General features: G+C 47.3%; 1 protein-coding gene across 3 annotated transcripts in view; it reads right to left on the bottom strand.

The window, feature by feature from the left end:
* The window catches only part of KANK2 (KN motif and ankyrin repeat domains 2), a 99,960-nt gene extending 82,480 nt beyond the window's left edge, over window positions 1–17,480 (bottom strand). For 2 of the 3 annotated variants that reach the window (XM_056570475.1, XM_056570482.1), the window contains exon 1: window positions 3,948–4,056. The gene's annotated coding sequence lies outside the window, so the exon portion shown is untranslated. Of the gene's footprint in view, window positions 1–3,947; window positions 4,057–17,416 lie in introns of those variants that run through there. The other variant, XM_056570476.1, reaches the window with a different exon arrangement.
* Between the last annotated feature and the right edge of the window lie 314 nt (window positions 17,481–17,794).

Below are 17,794 nucleotides of genomic sequence, written 5' to 3'. Positions count from 1 at the left end.
TCCTTCTACCTCAGTCTTTTACCTTTCTATCTCATCCTTCAACCTCGGTCTTTGCCTCTCCATCACTTCCATCTCATCCTTCTACCTCAGTCTTTACCTTTCTATCTCATCCTTCTACCTCAGTCTTTACCTTTCTATCTCATCCTTCTACCTCAGTATTTTACCTTTCTATCTCATCCTTCAACCTCAGTCTTTACCTCTTCATCACTTCCATCTCATCCTTCTACCTCAGTGTTTTTATTTCCATCACTTCCATCTCATCCTTCTACCTCAGTCTTTACCTTTCTATTTCATCCTTCTACCTCAGTCTTTCCCTCTCCATCACTTCCATCTCATCGTTCTACATCAGTCTTTACCTCTCCATCACTTCCATCTCATCCTTCTACCTCAGTCTTTACCTTTCTATCTCATCGTTCTACCTCAGTCTTTACCTCTCCATCACTTCCTTCTCATCCTTCTACCTCAGTCTTTACCTTTCTATCTCATCGTTCTACCTCAGTCTTTACCTCTCCATCACTTCCTTCTCATCGTTCTACCTCAGTCTACACCTCTCCATCACTTCCCTCTCATCCCCCCACCTCTCTTCTTTATCGCCCTATTCTTTCCTTACAATCCTCTCCCCAGTCCATCACGCCATTATTTCTGCTTCTGACACGACTCCATCACTCCCATCTTTCGTTTTTCCGTTCCTTCTCGCCTCCTTCCCAGGCTCAATTCTTTCGTCTCAGGCACTTTCTCCCACCAGCGACTCATTACTCTCATGACTCATATTTTCCCCCATAACAATCCCTCTCATGAGAAATCCAGCTAAAACCCTCGGCCATATGACACCTTATCTTCAGAAGATTCATTTCTTTCCAGGAATATGTGATCTCGTCTTACAAACCACTTCCCAAAAATGAAGATGATAACAAGAATCTAAACAAACTGAGCAAGATTCTAATACTAAAAAAAAAAAGGAGTACTAGAAATATACACAGCACAATGGAGCCATTTCCCTGAGGAGTGGAGGCCTTCATAGAAGAAAGCGAGGACAAAGTATGAGGCACTGGAATGAGGTGCTCCTTAAATATGAAGGAGATGAAGAAGGTCAATTGTCCTCCTTAGTTTAGCTACGTAGTATGTATTGGATGTTGCTATATAAAGGTATTTTGAGAATCTGAGGAGAGGACTAATGCTCAAATAAGGAAGCATCTGACAGGAAAGACTTAACACCTCAAGACGTTGAAAGGAAGTGTCAGATTTCTTCCTTCTACTAATTGATTTCCAGACTGTGAAAAAAGTTGTAATTCCTACGATGTTATACACCTGTCACGTCTCGGTGTCATCACCCGTCCCCCGCCCCCCTTCCCGTCTGTATACCACGTGCCATATCTCATCAGCTTTACTCTATAAAGTGGTGTCACCTACAACACCAGTGTGAAGTTGGCACTCCATGTTCGCAGAAGATGAATATTCGTTTGTGCTGCAAAAATAAACGTTTGTACCAGTTTGGTTCCTGAGATATTGCGTGTTAGTTTTTTTATGAAGCCCCGCCCACTTTCCACCCCATGTTTTTAAATTTTAAAAACAAATGCACCATTCTTTTGTGCCGCTTTGGTTTCCGAAATATTCCCCGCTAGATTTGCTGAAAAAAAAAAATACGCTATTTGTTTGTGCTGAGTTTGAGGAGAGAAAAAGAATTGAAAAACACTGTTTTGGTTTCTTAATTATTGCGCGCTCGATATGCTGAAACCCCGCCCACTTTCCACCCCATGTTGTTAAATTTTGAAAACAAATACCCAATTTGTTAGTGCTGCGTTTGTGCCGCAAAAATGAACATGGGTGCCGCTTGTAGAAATTTCCTGGTGGAGATTCTGAGAACGTCGCTAGGTTTTGAAGTCTGCGCAGAATTCTGCTGAAAAGAAGGACATGTTTATTTTTTTGAAATTCCGTAGTGTGCATGGTGCCACGGAATCCCATTGACAACAATGGGACTTTGCTGAAGTGGAATTTCTGAGTGGAATTCTCAAGGGGTACTCCGCTGCTCAGCATTTGGAACAAACTGTTCCGAACGCTAGAGCCGGCGCCGGGAGCTCGTGATGTCATACCCCCCCATGACGTCACGCCCCACCCCCTCAATACAAGTCTATGGGAGGGGGCGTGACAGTCATCACGTCCCCTCCCATAGACTTGCATTGAGGGGGTGGGGCGTGACATCATGAGGGGGCGGGACTATGACATCACGAGCTACCAGCGCCGGCTCCAGTGTTCGGAACAGTTTGTTCCAAGCGCTGAGCAGCGGAGTACCCCTTTAGTGTCTGTCCACACCCCTCCCCCGGATGTATTTTCTATTTATTCGTTTTGCAGTCACATCGCATAAGTTGTGGTTTGGGCTTCTGTACATCCAACAAAAATGAATTACTACAACCAACGGCAAAAGTGCTTGGCTGTAGAGGTTATAAATCCAGGAGTACCCTGACCTTGTTCCCCAGTGATGGCGCAAACTCTACTAATCTACGGTCCCCTCCAGAGTCAGTGATCTGGTGTCAAGCTTCTGAAAAAGGTGGAAGCCGAAGCTCAACAGGTGAGAGTGTCAACTAATACTGCTCAGCCAATAACCTTCGTGGTGCATAATGAAATGTACACAGAATGGACATTAGCCCCACAGAATGCTGGTCCCTATGACATCCCTATGACGTCCCTATGACATCCCTATGACGTCCCTATGATGTCCCTATGACGTCCCTATGACATCCCTATGATGTCCCTATGACATCCCTATGATGTCCCTATGACGTCCCTATGACATCCCTATGACGTCCCTATGACGTCCCTATGACGTCCCTATGATGTCCCTATGACGTTCCTATGACATCCCTATGATGTCCCTATGACATCCCTATGATGTCCCTATGACGTCCCTATGACATCCCTATGACGACCCTATGATGTCCCTATGACGTCCCTATGACATCCCTATGATGTCCCTATGACATCCCTATGATGTCCCTATGACGTCCCTATGACATCCCTATGATATCCCTATGACGTCCCTATAACATTGCTGGAGGTGGAGTTACATCTCAGGTAGCAGAGATGCACATACAGACATAACCACCTCTGCCAGGTATAACCTCTTCTCATCACTGACCGGTCACGGCGTATGAAGTAATAACCCTGTGTATGCCATAATAAACCATATAATGCTACGTTAATCCCTTAATGCTTAATTAACTTCTCTGATGACTACTACATTTTTTGGTGCAACGTTAATCCTTGTCTGGATGGGGTATCAGCGAATCTAGCACGCAATATCTCGGAAACCAAAGCGTTACAAACTCTCATTTTTGCGACACAAACCAGCACAAACGAATGGTGTATTTGTTTTTACAAATTAAGAGCATGGGGTGGAAAGTGGGCGGGTTATCAGCAAATCTAACGCACAATATCTCGGAAACCAAAGTGGCAAAAACGTTTATTTTTGAGGCACAAATGCAGCACAAACAAATGGTGTATTTGTTTTTAAAATTTTACAACATGGGCTGGAAAGTGGGCGTGGCTTCAGCATATCGTGCGCACAATATCTCGGAAACCAAAGTGGCACCAACGGTCATTTTTGCGGCACAAACGCAGCACAAACGATTGGTGTATTTGTTTTTAAAATTTAAGAACATGGGGTGGAATGTGGGCGGGGCTTCAGCATATCGTGCGCACAATATCTCGGAAACCAAAGCGGCACAAACGTTCATTTTTACGGCACAAACGAATGGTGTATTTGTTTTTAAAATGTAAGAACATGGGGTGGAAAGTGGGCGGGGCTTCATAAAAATCTAACGCGCAATATCTCCAGAACCGAACCGGCACAAGCGCTCATTTTTGCGGCACAAACGAATGGTCCATTTATATTAATCTTTTGCGTACATGGGGTGCCAACTTCACACAGGTACCTACAACTGCTGAGAGACCTGCAGAACATTGCGCCTATGATAAAAAAAAAAGAAAAGGATCGACATGCAGTCCTAAGTCTCCCAAACAGAATGTGACTGATATGCCAAAGTGGAGCCTCTGGGGGAGATTTATCAAAACCTGTGCAAAGGAAAAGTTGTCCAGTTGCCCATAGCAACCAATCAGATCGCTACTTTCATTTTTAACAAGGCCTCTGCAAAATGAAAGAAGCAATCTGATTGGTTGCTATGGGCAACTGGGCAACTCTTCCTTTTGATAAATCTCCCCCTCTCTCTCTCCAAGGGCCCCAGAGCAGCCATAGAGGGTACGTCTATGGTATTTATGGTCTTGACAGGGCCAGATCGAGTTCTATTGGAGCCCCTTTACAGTGTCCAAATAATACTGCCATACAGTGCACAAAATAATGCCACCACAATACCCACATATCAGCCATATAATGCATAACTTGTAGTCGTTGTGACACATCTTGGTTGTAGGGCTTTTGTCCATATTAACTATTAAAAGGCCCCCAAATGCCCCTTTAGGTTTATGGCCACCATCAAACAGTAGTGACCAGGTAAGAGTCCTGGGTTAAAATCCTACCAAGGACAACACATTTTAGACAACCCCTTAAATCAGTGGTCTCCAAACGATGGCCCTATGGATGTTGCAAAACTACAACTCCCAGCATGCCCGGACAGCCGTTGGCTGTCCAGGCATGCTGGGAGTTGTAGTTTTGCAACATGCGGAGGGCTACAGTTTGGATACCGCTGTCTTAAATCCTTTATTGAATTATTTTATTCCCCTACATTATTTTCCTTTTTTCCTAAACCTCCCGAATTCTCCACCAAATCTGTCTCTGGCTTCCCCTATCTTATTTCCTCTTACTATGTTTTCTTTACTGATTCCAACCAAGTTCTCGTCTGTCCCTGCACTGATCCTACATTTCTCCCTCACTTCTCAGCTTCACATTTCACCCAGGACAGGGCGGAGGGCCCAGACTATGGGAGTCAACTCAACATCTGTTTTCCAGATGTACTCACACCCAAATGTGTTCTCCTACCTGAATCCTATAGGGGGATCTGCATAGAGCATCCATCTTATTCTCCCGAACTATCCTGTAACACCTTATTACAGTAACCTGGCTCCTGATCCTCTTATTACCCCTGTAACATCTTATTACAGTAACCCGGCTCCTGATCCTCTTATTACCCTATAACCTCTTATTACAGTAACCCGGCTCCTGATCCTCTTATTACCCCTGTAACATCTTATTACAGTAACCCGGCTCCTGATCCTCTTATTACCCTATAACATCTTATTACAGTAACCCGGCTCCTGATCCTCTTATTACCCTATAACCTCTTATTACAGTAACCCGGCTCCTGATCCTCTTATTACCCTATAACATCTTATTACAGTAACCCGGCTCCTGATCCTCTTATTACCCTATAACATCTTATTACAGTAACCCGGCTCCTGATCCTCTTATTACCCTATAACATCTTATTACAGTAACCTGGCTCCTGATCCTCTTATTACCCTATAACATCTTATTACAGTAACCCGGCTCCTGATCCTCTTATTACCCCTATAACATCTTATTACAGTAACCCGGCTCCTGATCCTCTTATTACCCTATAACATCTTATTACAGTAACCTGGCTCCTGATCCTCTTATTACCCTATAACATGTTATTACAGTAACCCGGCTCCTGATCCTCTTATTACCCTATAACATCTTATTACAATAACCCGGCTCCTGATCCTCTTATTACCCTATAACATCTTATTACAGTAACCCGGCTCCTGATCCTCTTATTACCCCTATAACATCTTATTACAGTAACCCGGCTCCTGATCCTCTTATTACCCTATAACATCTTATTACAGTAACCCGGCTCCAGATCCTCTTATTACAATAACCCGGCTCCTGATCCTCTTATTACCCTATAACATCTTATTACAGTAACCCGGCTCCTGATCCTCTTATTACCCCTATAACATCTTATTACAGTAACCCGGCTCCTGATCCTCTTATTACCCTATAACATCATATTACAGTAACCCGGCTCCTGATCCTCTTATTACCCCTATAACATCTTATTACAGTAACCCGGCTCCTGATCCTCTTATTACCCTATAACATCTTATTACAGTAACCCGGCTCCTGATCCTCTTATTACCCCTATAACATCTTATTACAGTAACCCGGCTCCTGATCCTATTATTACCCCTATAACATCTTATTACAGTAACCCGGCTCCTGATCCTCTTATTACCCTATAACATCTTATTACAGTAACCCGGCTCCTGATCCTCTTATTACCCTATAACATCTTATTACAGTAACCCGGGTCCTGATCCTCTTATTACCCTATATCATCTTATTACAGTAACCCGGCTCCAGATCCTCTTATTACCCTATAACATCTTATTACAGTAACCCGGCTCCTGATCCTCTTATTACCCTATAACACCTTATTACAGTAACCCGGCTCCTGATCCTCTTATTACCCTATAACATCTTATTACAGTAACCCGGCTCCTGATCCTCTTATTTCCCTATAACATCTTATTACAGTAACCCGGCTCCTGATCCTCTTATTACCCTATAACATCTTATTACAGTAACCCGGATCCTGATCCTCTTATTACCCCTATAACATCTTATTACAGTAACCTGGCTCCTGATCCTCTTATTACCCTATAACATCTTATTACAGTAACCCGGCTCCTGATCCTCTTATTACCCCTATAACATCTTATTACAGTAACCCGGCTCCTGATCCTCTTATTACCCCTATAACATCTTATTACAGTATTCCGGCTCCTGATCCTCTTATTACCCTATAACATCTTATTACAGTAACCCGGCTCCTGATCCTCTTATTACCCTATAACATCTTATTACAGTAACCCGGATCCTGATCCTCTTATTACCCCTATAACATCTTATTACATTAACCTGGCTCCTGATCCTCTTATTACCCTATAACATCTTATTACAGTAACCCGGCTCCTGATCCTCTTATTACCCCTATAACATCTTATTACAGTAACCCGGCTCCTGATCCTCTTATTACCCCTATAACATCTTATTACAGTATTCCGGCTCCTGATCCTCTTATTACCCCTATAACATCTTATTACAGTAACCCGGCTCCTGATCCTCTTATTACCCTATAACATCTTATTACAGTGACCCGGCTCCTGATCCTCTTATTACCCTATAACATCTTATTACAGTAACCCGGCTCCTGATCCTCTTATTACCATATAACATCTTATTACAGTAACCCGGCTCCTGATCCTCTTATTACCCTATAACATCTTATTACAGTAACCCGGCTCCTGATCCTCTTATTACCCCTATAACATCTTATACAGTAACCCGGCTCCTGATCCTCTTATTCCCCTTTAACATCTTATTACAGTAACCCGGCTCCTGATCCTCTTATTACCCTATAACATCTTATTACAGTAACCCGGCTCCTGATCCTCTTATTACCCTATAACATCTTATTACAGTAACCCGGCTCCTGATCCTCTTCTCTGACTGCACAGTTTATGTATATAGTACTGTAATCGTCACATTTCTATGTAATTCTTACAACTTGTCTTTCAGGACCACATCTTACATAACAGATACTCATAATATAGAGAACACTGATCTTGCTGCCAAAATGCAGATATATCTTTTGTACATCAGCCAAGAATATCCATATGTGCATATTTCCGACTGCTTGTGTATGTTTCTTATCCTATATATCTAGATTATAACATGCAGTGTCAATAATTCATTTTAGTAGCCGTCACATTATTTGCAATAAATGTCTCTGCATAACTGAAAACCTCATATACACAGAGCATGTTGGTATTATTAGGGCACTGTATGGCATTATTAATTATTATTAAGCACTGTATAGCGGTATTATTTAGACACTGTTGAGACTGTTTTGTTGACACATTTTACTCTAGATGAGTCAACCTCGTACCAGAAGGTGGGGTCCCGGCTGTGAGATGGGCGTACATTATAAATATAAAAACATTATGTAAGTTCTGAAGACTCTACTGGGTAAACTGAGTCATTCTGGGATTTAAAAGTTTTCTATAGTTTGGAAATTTTTTTTCTGTAAAATCAGCTAAAATAACAGAGTACATCTAAAGCCAAAGTTATTGTGACGTAACCTTCCTTATAGGCACTGGTTAAAGAATCCGTCCAAACCTTATTGTCAAAATACTATGAGCATCTAGATATATTGACGATTTACATGGATAGTCCATTGATTTAAATGAGAACTGTGTAATGCTTCATTCTTCCTGTGGGGGCAATGTAGCGAAATTAAACATTTGCTGCCAGGTTCCCTCATGAACATCCCTCATTGATGCATTTTTGGAGAATAATAACATCACTGGTTATGTATACTAGAATTATAGGGACAGAACGTTGATCCAGGGATTTATTCTGATGCCATATTTGGAGTCGGGAAGGAATTTTTATCTCTAGTATGAGGGTTTTTTACCTTCCTCTGGATCAACTCAGTAGGGACTCATTAGGGTTATAGGTTGAACTTGATGGATTCTGGTCTTTTTTCAACCTTATGAACTATGTTACTATGAATTACAGCTAATCACAACGTAACATGTAATCAGCCCTTCGTCAGTTTATATGTATTGTGTTTAGAACCGATATACAATGCATTTGTAAAGTTTTCAGACCCTTTCACTTTTTGTTATGTTGAGGCCTTTTTCTTAATTAAAAAAAAAAAAAAAGTTTCCCCCATCATTCTGCACTTGTGTCAAAATAAGATGTTTAAAAACTTTAAAACTAAAGGTATTCAGACCCTTTGCTATGATACTTAAAATTTAACTCTGGCAATCGTAGGAGATGGGCCAAGAACCCAAATGATCACTCTGGCTGAGCTCCAAAGACCTGGTGGGAAGATGGAAGAAACTTCCAGAAGATCAACCATCAGCGTTTTGGCAGAATGACCAGAAAGAAGCCTCTTTTCAGTAAAGACACCTGAAAGCTGCCTGGAGTTTGCAAAAAAAAAAAAAAAGCATCTAAAGGACTCTTAGATTGTGAGAACCAAGATTCTCTGGGCTAACGAAACCAAGGTTGGACTTTTTGGCCTCAATTATAAACGTCATGTCTGGAGAAACCAGGCACTGCCCATCACCTACCCAATACCATCCCTACAGTGATCATGGTGGGCGCAGCATCATGTCTGGGGGAAACCAGGCACTGCCCATCACCTGCCCAATACCATCCCTACAGTGATCATGGTGGGGGCAGCATCATGTCTGGAGGAAACCAGGCACTGCCCATCACCTGCCCAATACCATCCCTACAGTGATCATGGTGGGGGCAGCATCATGTCTGGGGGAAACCAGGCACTGCCCATCACCTACCCAATACCATCCCTACAGTGATCATGGTGGGGGCAGCATCATGTCTGGAGGAAACCAGGCACTGCCCATCACCTGCCCAATACCATCCCTACAGTGAACATGGTGGGGGCAGCATCATGTCTGGGGGAAACCAGGCACTGCCCATCACCTACCCAATACCATCCCTACAGTGATCATGGTGGGGTCAGCATCATGTCTGGAGGAAACCAGGCACTGCCCATCACCTGCCCAATACCATCCCTACAGTGATCATGGTGGGCGCAGCATCATGTCTGGGGGAAACCAGGCACTGCCCATCACCTACCCAATACCATCCCTACAGTGATCATGGTGGGTGCAGCATCATGTCTGGGGGAAACCAGGCACTGCCCATCACCTGCCCAATACCATCCCTACAGTGATCATGGTGGGGGCAGCATCATGTCTGGGGGAAACCAGGCACTGCCCATCACCTGTCCAATACCATCCCTACAGTGATCATGGTGGGGGCAGCATCATGTCTGGGGGAAACCAGGCACTGCCCGTCACCTGCCCAATACCATCCCTACAGTGATCATGGTGGGGTCAGCATCATGTCTGGAGGAAACCAGGCACTGCCCATCACCTGCCCAATACCATCCCTACAGTGATCATGGTGGGGGCAGCATCATGTCTGGAGGAAACCAGGTACTGCCCATCATCTGCCTAATACCATCCCTACAGTGATCATGGTGGGGGCAGCATCATGTCTGGGGGAAACCAGGCACTGCCCATCACCTGCCCAATACCATCCCTACAGTGATCACAGTGGGGGCAGCCTCATGTCTGGGGGAAACCAGGCACTGCCCATCACCTGCCCAATACCATCCCTACAGTGATCATGGTGGGGGCAGCATCATGTCTGGGGGAAACCAGGCACTGCCCATCACCTCCCAATACCATCCCTACAGTGATCACGGTGGGGGCAGCCTCATGTCTGGGGAAAACCAGGCAGTGCCCATCACCTGCCCAATACCATCCCTACAGTGATCATGGTGGGGGCAGCATCATGTCTGGGGGAAACCAGGCACTGGCCATCACCTGCCCAATACCGTCCCTACAGTGATCATGGTGGGGGCAGCATCATGTCTGGAGGAAACCAGGTACTGCCCTTCACCTGCCCAATACCATCCCTACAGTGATCATGGTGGGGGCAGCATCATGTCTGGGGGAAACCAGGCACTGCCCATCACCTGCCCAATACCATCCCTACAGTGATCATGGTGGGGGCAGCATCATGTCGGGAGGAAACCAGGCACTGTCCATCACCTGCCCAATCCCATCCCTACAGTGATCATGGTGGGGGCAGCATCATGTCTGGAGGAAACCAGGCACTGCCCATCACCTGCCCAATACCATCCCTACAGTGATCATGGTGGGGGCAGCATCATGTGTGGGGGAAACCAGGCACTGCCCATCACCTGCCCAATACCATCCCTACAGTGATCATGGTGGGAGCAGCATCATGTCTGGAGGAAACCAGGTACTGCCCATCACCTGCCCAATACCATCCCTACAGTGATCATGGTGGGGGCAGCATCATGTCTGGAGGAAACCAGGTACTGCCCATCACCTGCCCAATACCATCCCTACAGTGATCATGGTGGAGGCAGCATCATGTCTGGAGGAAACCAGGCACTGCCCATCACCTGCCCAATACCATCCCTACAGTGATCATGGTGGAGGCAGCATCATGTCTGGAGGAAACCAGGCACTGCCCATCACCTGCCCAATACCATCCCTACAATGATCATGGTGGAGGCAGCATCATGTCTGGGGGAAACCAGGCACTGCCCATCACCTGCCCAATTCCATCCCTACTGTGATCATGGTGGGGGGCAGCATCATGTCTGGGGGAAACCAGGCACTGCCCATCACCTGCCCAATACCATCCCTACAGTGATCATGGTGGAGGCAGCATCATGTCTGGAGGAAACCAGGCACTGCCCATCACCTGCCCAATACCATCCCTACAGTGATCATGGTGGGGGGCAGCATCATGTCTGGAGGAAACCAGGTACTGCCCATCACCTGCCCAATACCATCCCTACAGTGATCATGGTGGGGGCAGCATCATGTCTGGGGGAAACCAGGCACTGCCCATCACCTGCCCAATACCATCCCTACAGTGATCATGGTGGGGGCAGCATCATGTCTGGAGGAAACCAGGCACTGCCCATCACCTGCCCAATACCATCCCTACAGTGATCATGGTGGGGGCAGCATTATGTCTGGAGGAAACCAGGCACTGCCCATCACCTGCCCAATACCATCCCTACAGTGATCATGGTGGGGGCAGCATCATGTCTGGAGGAAACCAGGCACTGCCCATCACCTGCCCAATACCATCCCTACAGTGATCATGGTGGGGGCAGCATCATGTCTGGAGGAAACCAGGAACTACTCATCACCTGCCCAATACCATCCCTACAGTGATCATGGTGGAGGCAGCATCATGTCTGGAGGAAACCAGGCACTGCCCATCACCTGCCCAATATCATCCCTACAGTGATCATGGTGGGGGCAGCATCATGTCTGGAGGAAACCAGGCACTGCCCATCACCTGCCCAATACCATCTCTACAGTGATCATGGTGGGGGCATCATCATGTCTGGAGGAAACCAGGCACTGCCCATCACCTGCCCAATATCATCCCTACAGTGATCATGGTGGGTGCAGCATCATGTCTGGGGGAAACCAGGCACTGCCCATCACCTGCCCAATACCATCCCTACATTGATCATGGTGGAGGCAGCATCATGTCTGGAGGAAACAAGGCACTGCCCATCACCTGCCCAATACCATCTCTACAGTGATCATGGTGGGGGCATCATCATGTCTGGAGGAAACCAGGCACTGCCCATCACCTGCCCAATATCATCCCTACAGTGATCATGGTGGGGGCAGCATCATGTATGGGGGAAACCAGGCACTGCCCATCACCTGCCCAATACCATCCCTACAGTAATCATGGTGGGGGCAGCATCATGTCTGGAGGAAACCAGGCACTGCCCATCACCTGCCCAATATCATCCCTACAGTGATCATGGTGGGGGCAGCATCATGTCTGGGGGAAACCAGGCACTGCCCATCACCTGCCCAATACCATCCCTACAGTGATCATGGTGGGGGCAGCATCATGTCGGGAGGAAACCAGGCACTGTCCATCACCTGCCCAATCCCATCCCTACAGTGATCATGGTGGGGGCAGCATCATGTCTGGAGGAAACCAGGCACTGCCCATCACCTGCCCAATACAATCCCTACAGTGATCATGGTGGGGGCAGCATCATGTGTGGGGGAAACCAGGCACTGCCCATCACCTGCCCAATACCATCCCTACAGTGATCATGGTGGGAGCAGCATCATGTCTGGAGGAAACCAGGTACTGCCCATCACCTGCCCAATACCATCCCTACAGTGATCATGGTGGGGGCAGCATCATGTCTGGAGGAAACCAGGTACTGCCCATCACCTGCCCAATACCATCCCTACAGTGATCATGGTGGAGGCAGCATCATGTCTGGAGGAAACCAGGCACTGCCCATCACCTGCCCAATACCATCCCTACAGTGATCATGGTGGAGGCAGCATCATGTCTGGAGGAAACCAGGCACTGCCCATCACCTGCCCAATACCATCCCTACAATGATCATGGTGGAGGCAGCATCATGTCTGGAGGAAACCAGGTACTGCCCATCACCTGCCCAATACCATCCCTACAGTGATCATGGTGGGGGCAGCATCATGTCTGGGGGAAACCAGGCACTGCCCATCACCTGCCCAATACCATCCCTACAGTGATCATGGTGGGGGCAGCATCATGTCTGGAGGAAACCAGGCACTGCCCATCACCTGCCCAATACCATCCCTACAGTGATCATGGTGGGGGTAGCATTATGTCTGGAGGAAACCAGGCACTGCCCATCACCTGCCCAATACCATCCCTACAGTGATCATGGTGGGGGCAGCATCATGTCTGGAGGAAACCAGGCACTGCCCATCACCTGCCCAATACCATCCCTACAGTGATCATGGTGGGGGCAGCATCATGTCTGGAGGAAACCAGGAACTACTCATCACCTGCCCAATACCATCCCTACAGTGATCATGGTGGAGGCAGCATCATGTCTGGAGGAAACCAGGCACTGCCCATCACCTGCCCAATATCATCCCTACAGTGATCATGGTGGGGGCAGCATCATGTCTGGAGGAAACCAGGCACTGCCCATCACCTGCCCAATACCATCTCTACAGTGATCATGGTGGGGGCATCATCATGTCTGGAGGAAACCAGGCACTGCCCATCACCTGCCCAATACCATCTCTACAGTGATCATGGTGGGGGCATCATCATGTCTGGAGGAAACCAGGCACTGCCCATCACCTGCCCAATATCATCCCTACAGTGATCATGGTGGGGGCAGCATCATGTATGGGGGAAACCAGGCACTGCCCATCACCTGCCCAATACCATCCCTACAGTGATCATGGTGGGGGCAGCATCATGTCTGGAGGAAACCAGGCACTGCCCATCACCTGCCCAATACCATCCCTACAGTGATCATGGTGGGGGCAGCATCATGTCTGGAGGAAACCAGGTACTGCCCATCACCTGCCCAATACCATCCCTACAGTAATCATGGTGGGGGCAGCATCATGTCTGGAGGAAACCAGGCACTGCCCATCACCTGCCCAATATCATCCCTACAGTGATCATGGTGGGGGCAGCATCATGTCTGGGGGATACCAGGCACTGCCCATCACCTGCCCAATACCATCCCTACAGTGATCATGGTGGGGGCAGCATCATGTCTGGGGGAGACCAGGCACTGCCCATCACCTGCCCAATACCATCCCTACAGTGATCATGGTGGGGTCAGCATCATGTCTGGGGGAAACCAGGCACTGCCCATCACCTGCCCAATACCATCCCTACAGTGATCATGGTGGGGGCAGCATCATGTCTGGAGGAAACCAGGTACTGCCCATCATCTGCCTAATACCATCCCTACAGTGATCATGGTGGGGGCAGCATCATGTCTGGAGGAAACCAGGCACTGCCCATCACCTGCCCAATACCATCCCTACAGTGATCATGGTGGGGGCAGCATCATGTCTGGAGGAAACCAGGTACTGCCCATCACCTGCCCAATACCATCCCTACAGTAATCATGGTGGGGGCAGCATCATGTCTGGAGGAAACCAGGCACTGCCCATCACCTGCCCAATATCATCCCTACAGTGATCATGGTGGGGGCAGCATCATGTCTGGGGGATACCAGGCACTGCCCATCACCTGCCCAATACCATCCCTACAGTGATCATGGTGGGGGCAGCATCATGTCTGGAGGAAACCAGGCACTGCCCATCACCTGCCCAATACCATCCCTACAGTGATCATGGTGGAGGCAGCATCATGTCTGGAGGAAACCAGGCACTGCCCATCACCTGCCCAATACCATCCCTACAGTGATCATGGTGGGGGCAGCATCATGTCTGGAGGAAACCAGGCACTGCCCATCACCTGCCCAATACCATCCCTACAGTGATCATGGTGGGGGCAGCATCATGTCTGGAGGAAACCAGGTACTGCCCATCACCTGCCCAATACCATCCCTACAGTGATCATGGTGGGGGCAGCATCATGTGTGGGGGAAACCAGGCACTGCCCATCACCTGCCCAATACCATCCTTACAGTTAAGCAATTAACGATGGGTGTGTGTGTGTGGGGGGGGGTTTCGGCACAGATTTCACGCTATGACATAGAGGTTTCGGGCCCCTATTAGCCATGGACACTGCCCTACAGCCTGTATAGTCAGTCCACCCTTAAATACTATGGGGGAGATTTATCAAAACCTGTCCAGAGGAAAAGTTGCTGAGTTGCCCATAGCAACCAATCAGATCGCTACTTTAATTTTTAACAAGGCCTCTGCAAAATGAAAGAAGCGATCTGATTGGTTGCTATGGGCAACTCAGCAACTTTTCCTCTGGACAGGTTTTGATAAATCTCCCCCTATATGATTTAGTCTAGTGTTTCCCAACCAGTGTGCCTCCAGCTGTTGCAAAACTACAACTCCCAGCATGCTGGAAATTGTAGTTTTGCAACAGCTGGAGGCACCCTGGTTGGGAAACACTGGGTTAAAGACATAAGATGTGAGGACGAGGCCTCCTGCAAGTCTTGCGGAAAATTTAATAAGATTCCAGTTTTCTGCCTCATGTGGCGGAAATGTCCAAGACCCTGAAGCAACCGCTATATATACTTATCCTCAATGCTGCCCCCTCCCCCAGCCAGAAAACTTTTACAAAGTTCCAGTTTACAGATGTAGCAGAGCTGAGTTGGTCACGTGCTAAGTTGCGTTAAAACGACGTCCCTACTGGCGGTAATATGTGTAATGAAACCATGGCGAACTCGTCGACATTTGTATAACGTAATCTAGTTTTGTGTAAACTACAGTCTGGCCCGTAATGTACTTGTTACATCCGCTGCCGAAATGACTGTATATTGGATTTGTTGTGAAAAACCCTTATTTCCAGCCCCGGCCTGACACCCCTTCCCTGAAAACGACAAATCTGTACACACACCCAAAGTTTAACCCTCCAAAACTGCGCTGGAAAACACCTACATGTAGCAGAGTTGGGTTTGTCACTTGGCACCATGTCTTATCTGCAGGCAAACTTACTACTTCATTTCAAATTTGAGGACCCTTTAAAAATTGCGCAAATTCAGCTCTGCTACATCGCTACAACCTCAGGTCTGGGTGGGTCCACATGAGCCCTACAGAAAAATCTGGAATTTGTAATCCCTAATACTGTTTCTTTTCGGTCCCCGGAGTATCCCAGGAATTCCTAAACTCACTCGACGTCGCCTGTAAACAATGGCGAGCGAATAGATTGTCAGCCTCTATGGTTCAGTTCAGTGTTTCCCAACCAGGGCGCCTCCAGCTGTTTCAAAACTGCAACTCCCAGAATGCTGGAAGTTGTAGTTTTGCAACAGCTGGAGGCACCCTGGTTGGGAAACACTGGTTTATTCCATACTAAGGCTGTCTGGGTTCTGCTGGGAGTTGTAGTTGTGCAACAGCTGGAGACACCCTGGTTGGGAAACACTGGTTTAGTCAATACTAAAGCTGTCCATGCACTCTGGGTGTTGTATTTTTGCAACAGCTGGAGGCACCCTGGTTGGGAAACACTGGTTTAGTCAATACTAAGGCTGACCGGGCATGCTGGGAGTTGTAGTTGTGCAACAGCTGGAGGCACCCTGGTTGGGAAATACTGGTTTAGTCAATACTAAAGCTCTCCATGCACGCTGGGTGTTGTATTTTTGCAACAGCTGGAGGCACCCTGTTGGAAAACACCGATTTAGTCAATACTAAAGCTGTCCAGGCATACTGGGTGTTGTAGTTTTGCCACAGCTGGAGGCACCCTGGTTGGGAAACACTGGTTTAGTAAATACTAAGGCTGTCCGGGCATGCTGGGAGTTGTAGTTTTGCCACAGCTGGAGGCACCCTGGTTGGTAAACACTGGTTTAGCCAATACTAAGGCTATCCAGGCATACTGGGAGTTGTAGTTTTGCAACAGCTGGAGGCACACTTATTGGGAAACACCGGTTCAGTCGATACTCCGGTATATTATCCAAAATGTTTACTATCAGACACCGTTATTACTTTTTCCATCTTTTTACTTCTTTATGGCGGGATAAGCGACATCCAAATACCATAATAAGACCCCATAGAAGCCCGGGTGATATAATACAATTCTGCCCCTAGTGTTAGTGTCGCCCCCTGCAGAGCATTGCATTATATATCCCACAGTGCCACACACTGGTCCCCTCTGCAGAGCATCGCACCTCCTCCAGCACATCTGGTCCTGGTTAGCGTTCCTCAAAAATATCCATCCCAATCCTAGGGGTGTGGGTTGCAAAAAAAAAAATAAAAAAATAGCCACGCTGGCATCTACCCCCCCACCCTATGGGTTTATAGAGTAATACCCCCCCCCCCCACTTAGTTAACCCCTTATATTGTAATAATAAGTCGCCCCATTTTATATAGGACTCACCCCAAATTGTCAGTGCTGCATTCCAGCGCTCTCTGTGACTTCTCTCTTCTCTACTGCTAAATCCCTCAGCTTCCAAACTCAACCTCTCACTGAGACCCCCCCTCTCTCTACCCCAACCCCACCCCCCCCATCTTCACAGCTCTTAAAGAGACAGGAGCACATTATGAGGCTAGTATATTTACATGTGTGATTAGTACAGGACATCACATAGGGATTTTTTTGGGTTTCGCTCCTACAGTCGGTGGTCATAAGAGACTACGAAAAGTCACATCATGTCGGACATATATCCATCCGTATTTCCTGCCCGGTGGGAATGGGGCGTAACGGCGACAGCGGCATCTGATCGACACAATAAAAACGCAACATATATATATATAC

This window comes from Hyla sarda, chromosome 4 (assembly GCF_029499605.1).
Source record: "Hyla sarda isolate aHylSar1 chromosome 4, aHylSar1.hap1, whole genome shotgun sequence".
Lineage (NCBI taxonomy): Eukaryota > Metazoa > Chordata > Amphibia > Anura > Hylidae > Hyla > Hyla sarda.
The sequence above is the reverse complement of the archived record's forward strand: the minus strand, read 5'-3'. Positions and strand labels throughout refer to the sequence as shown.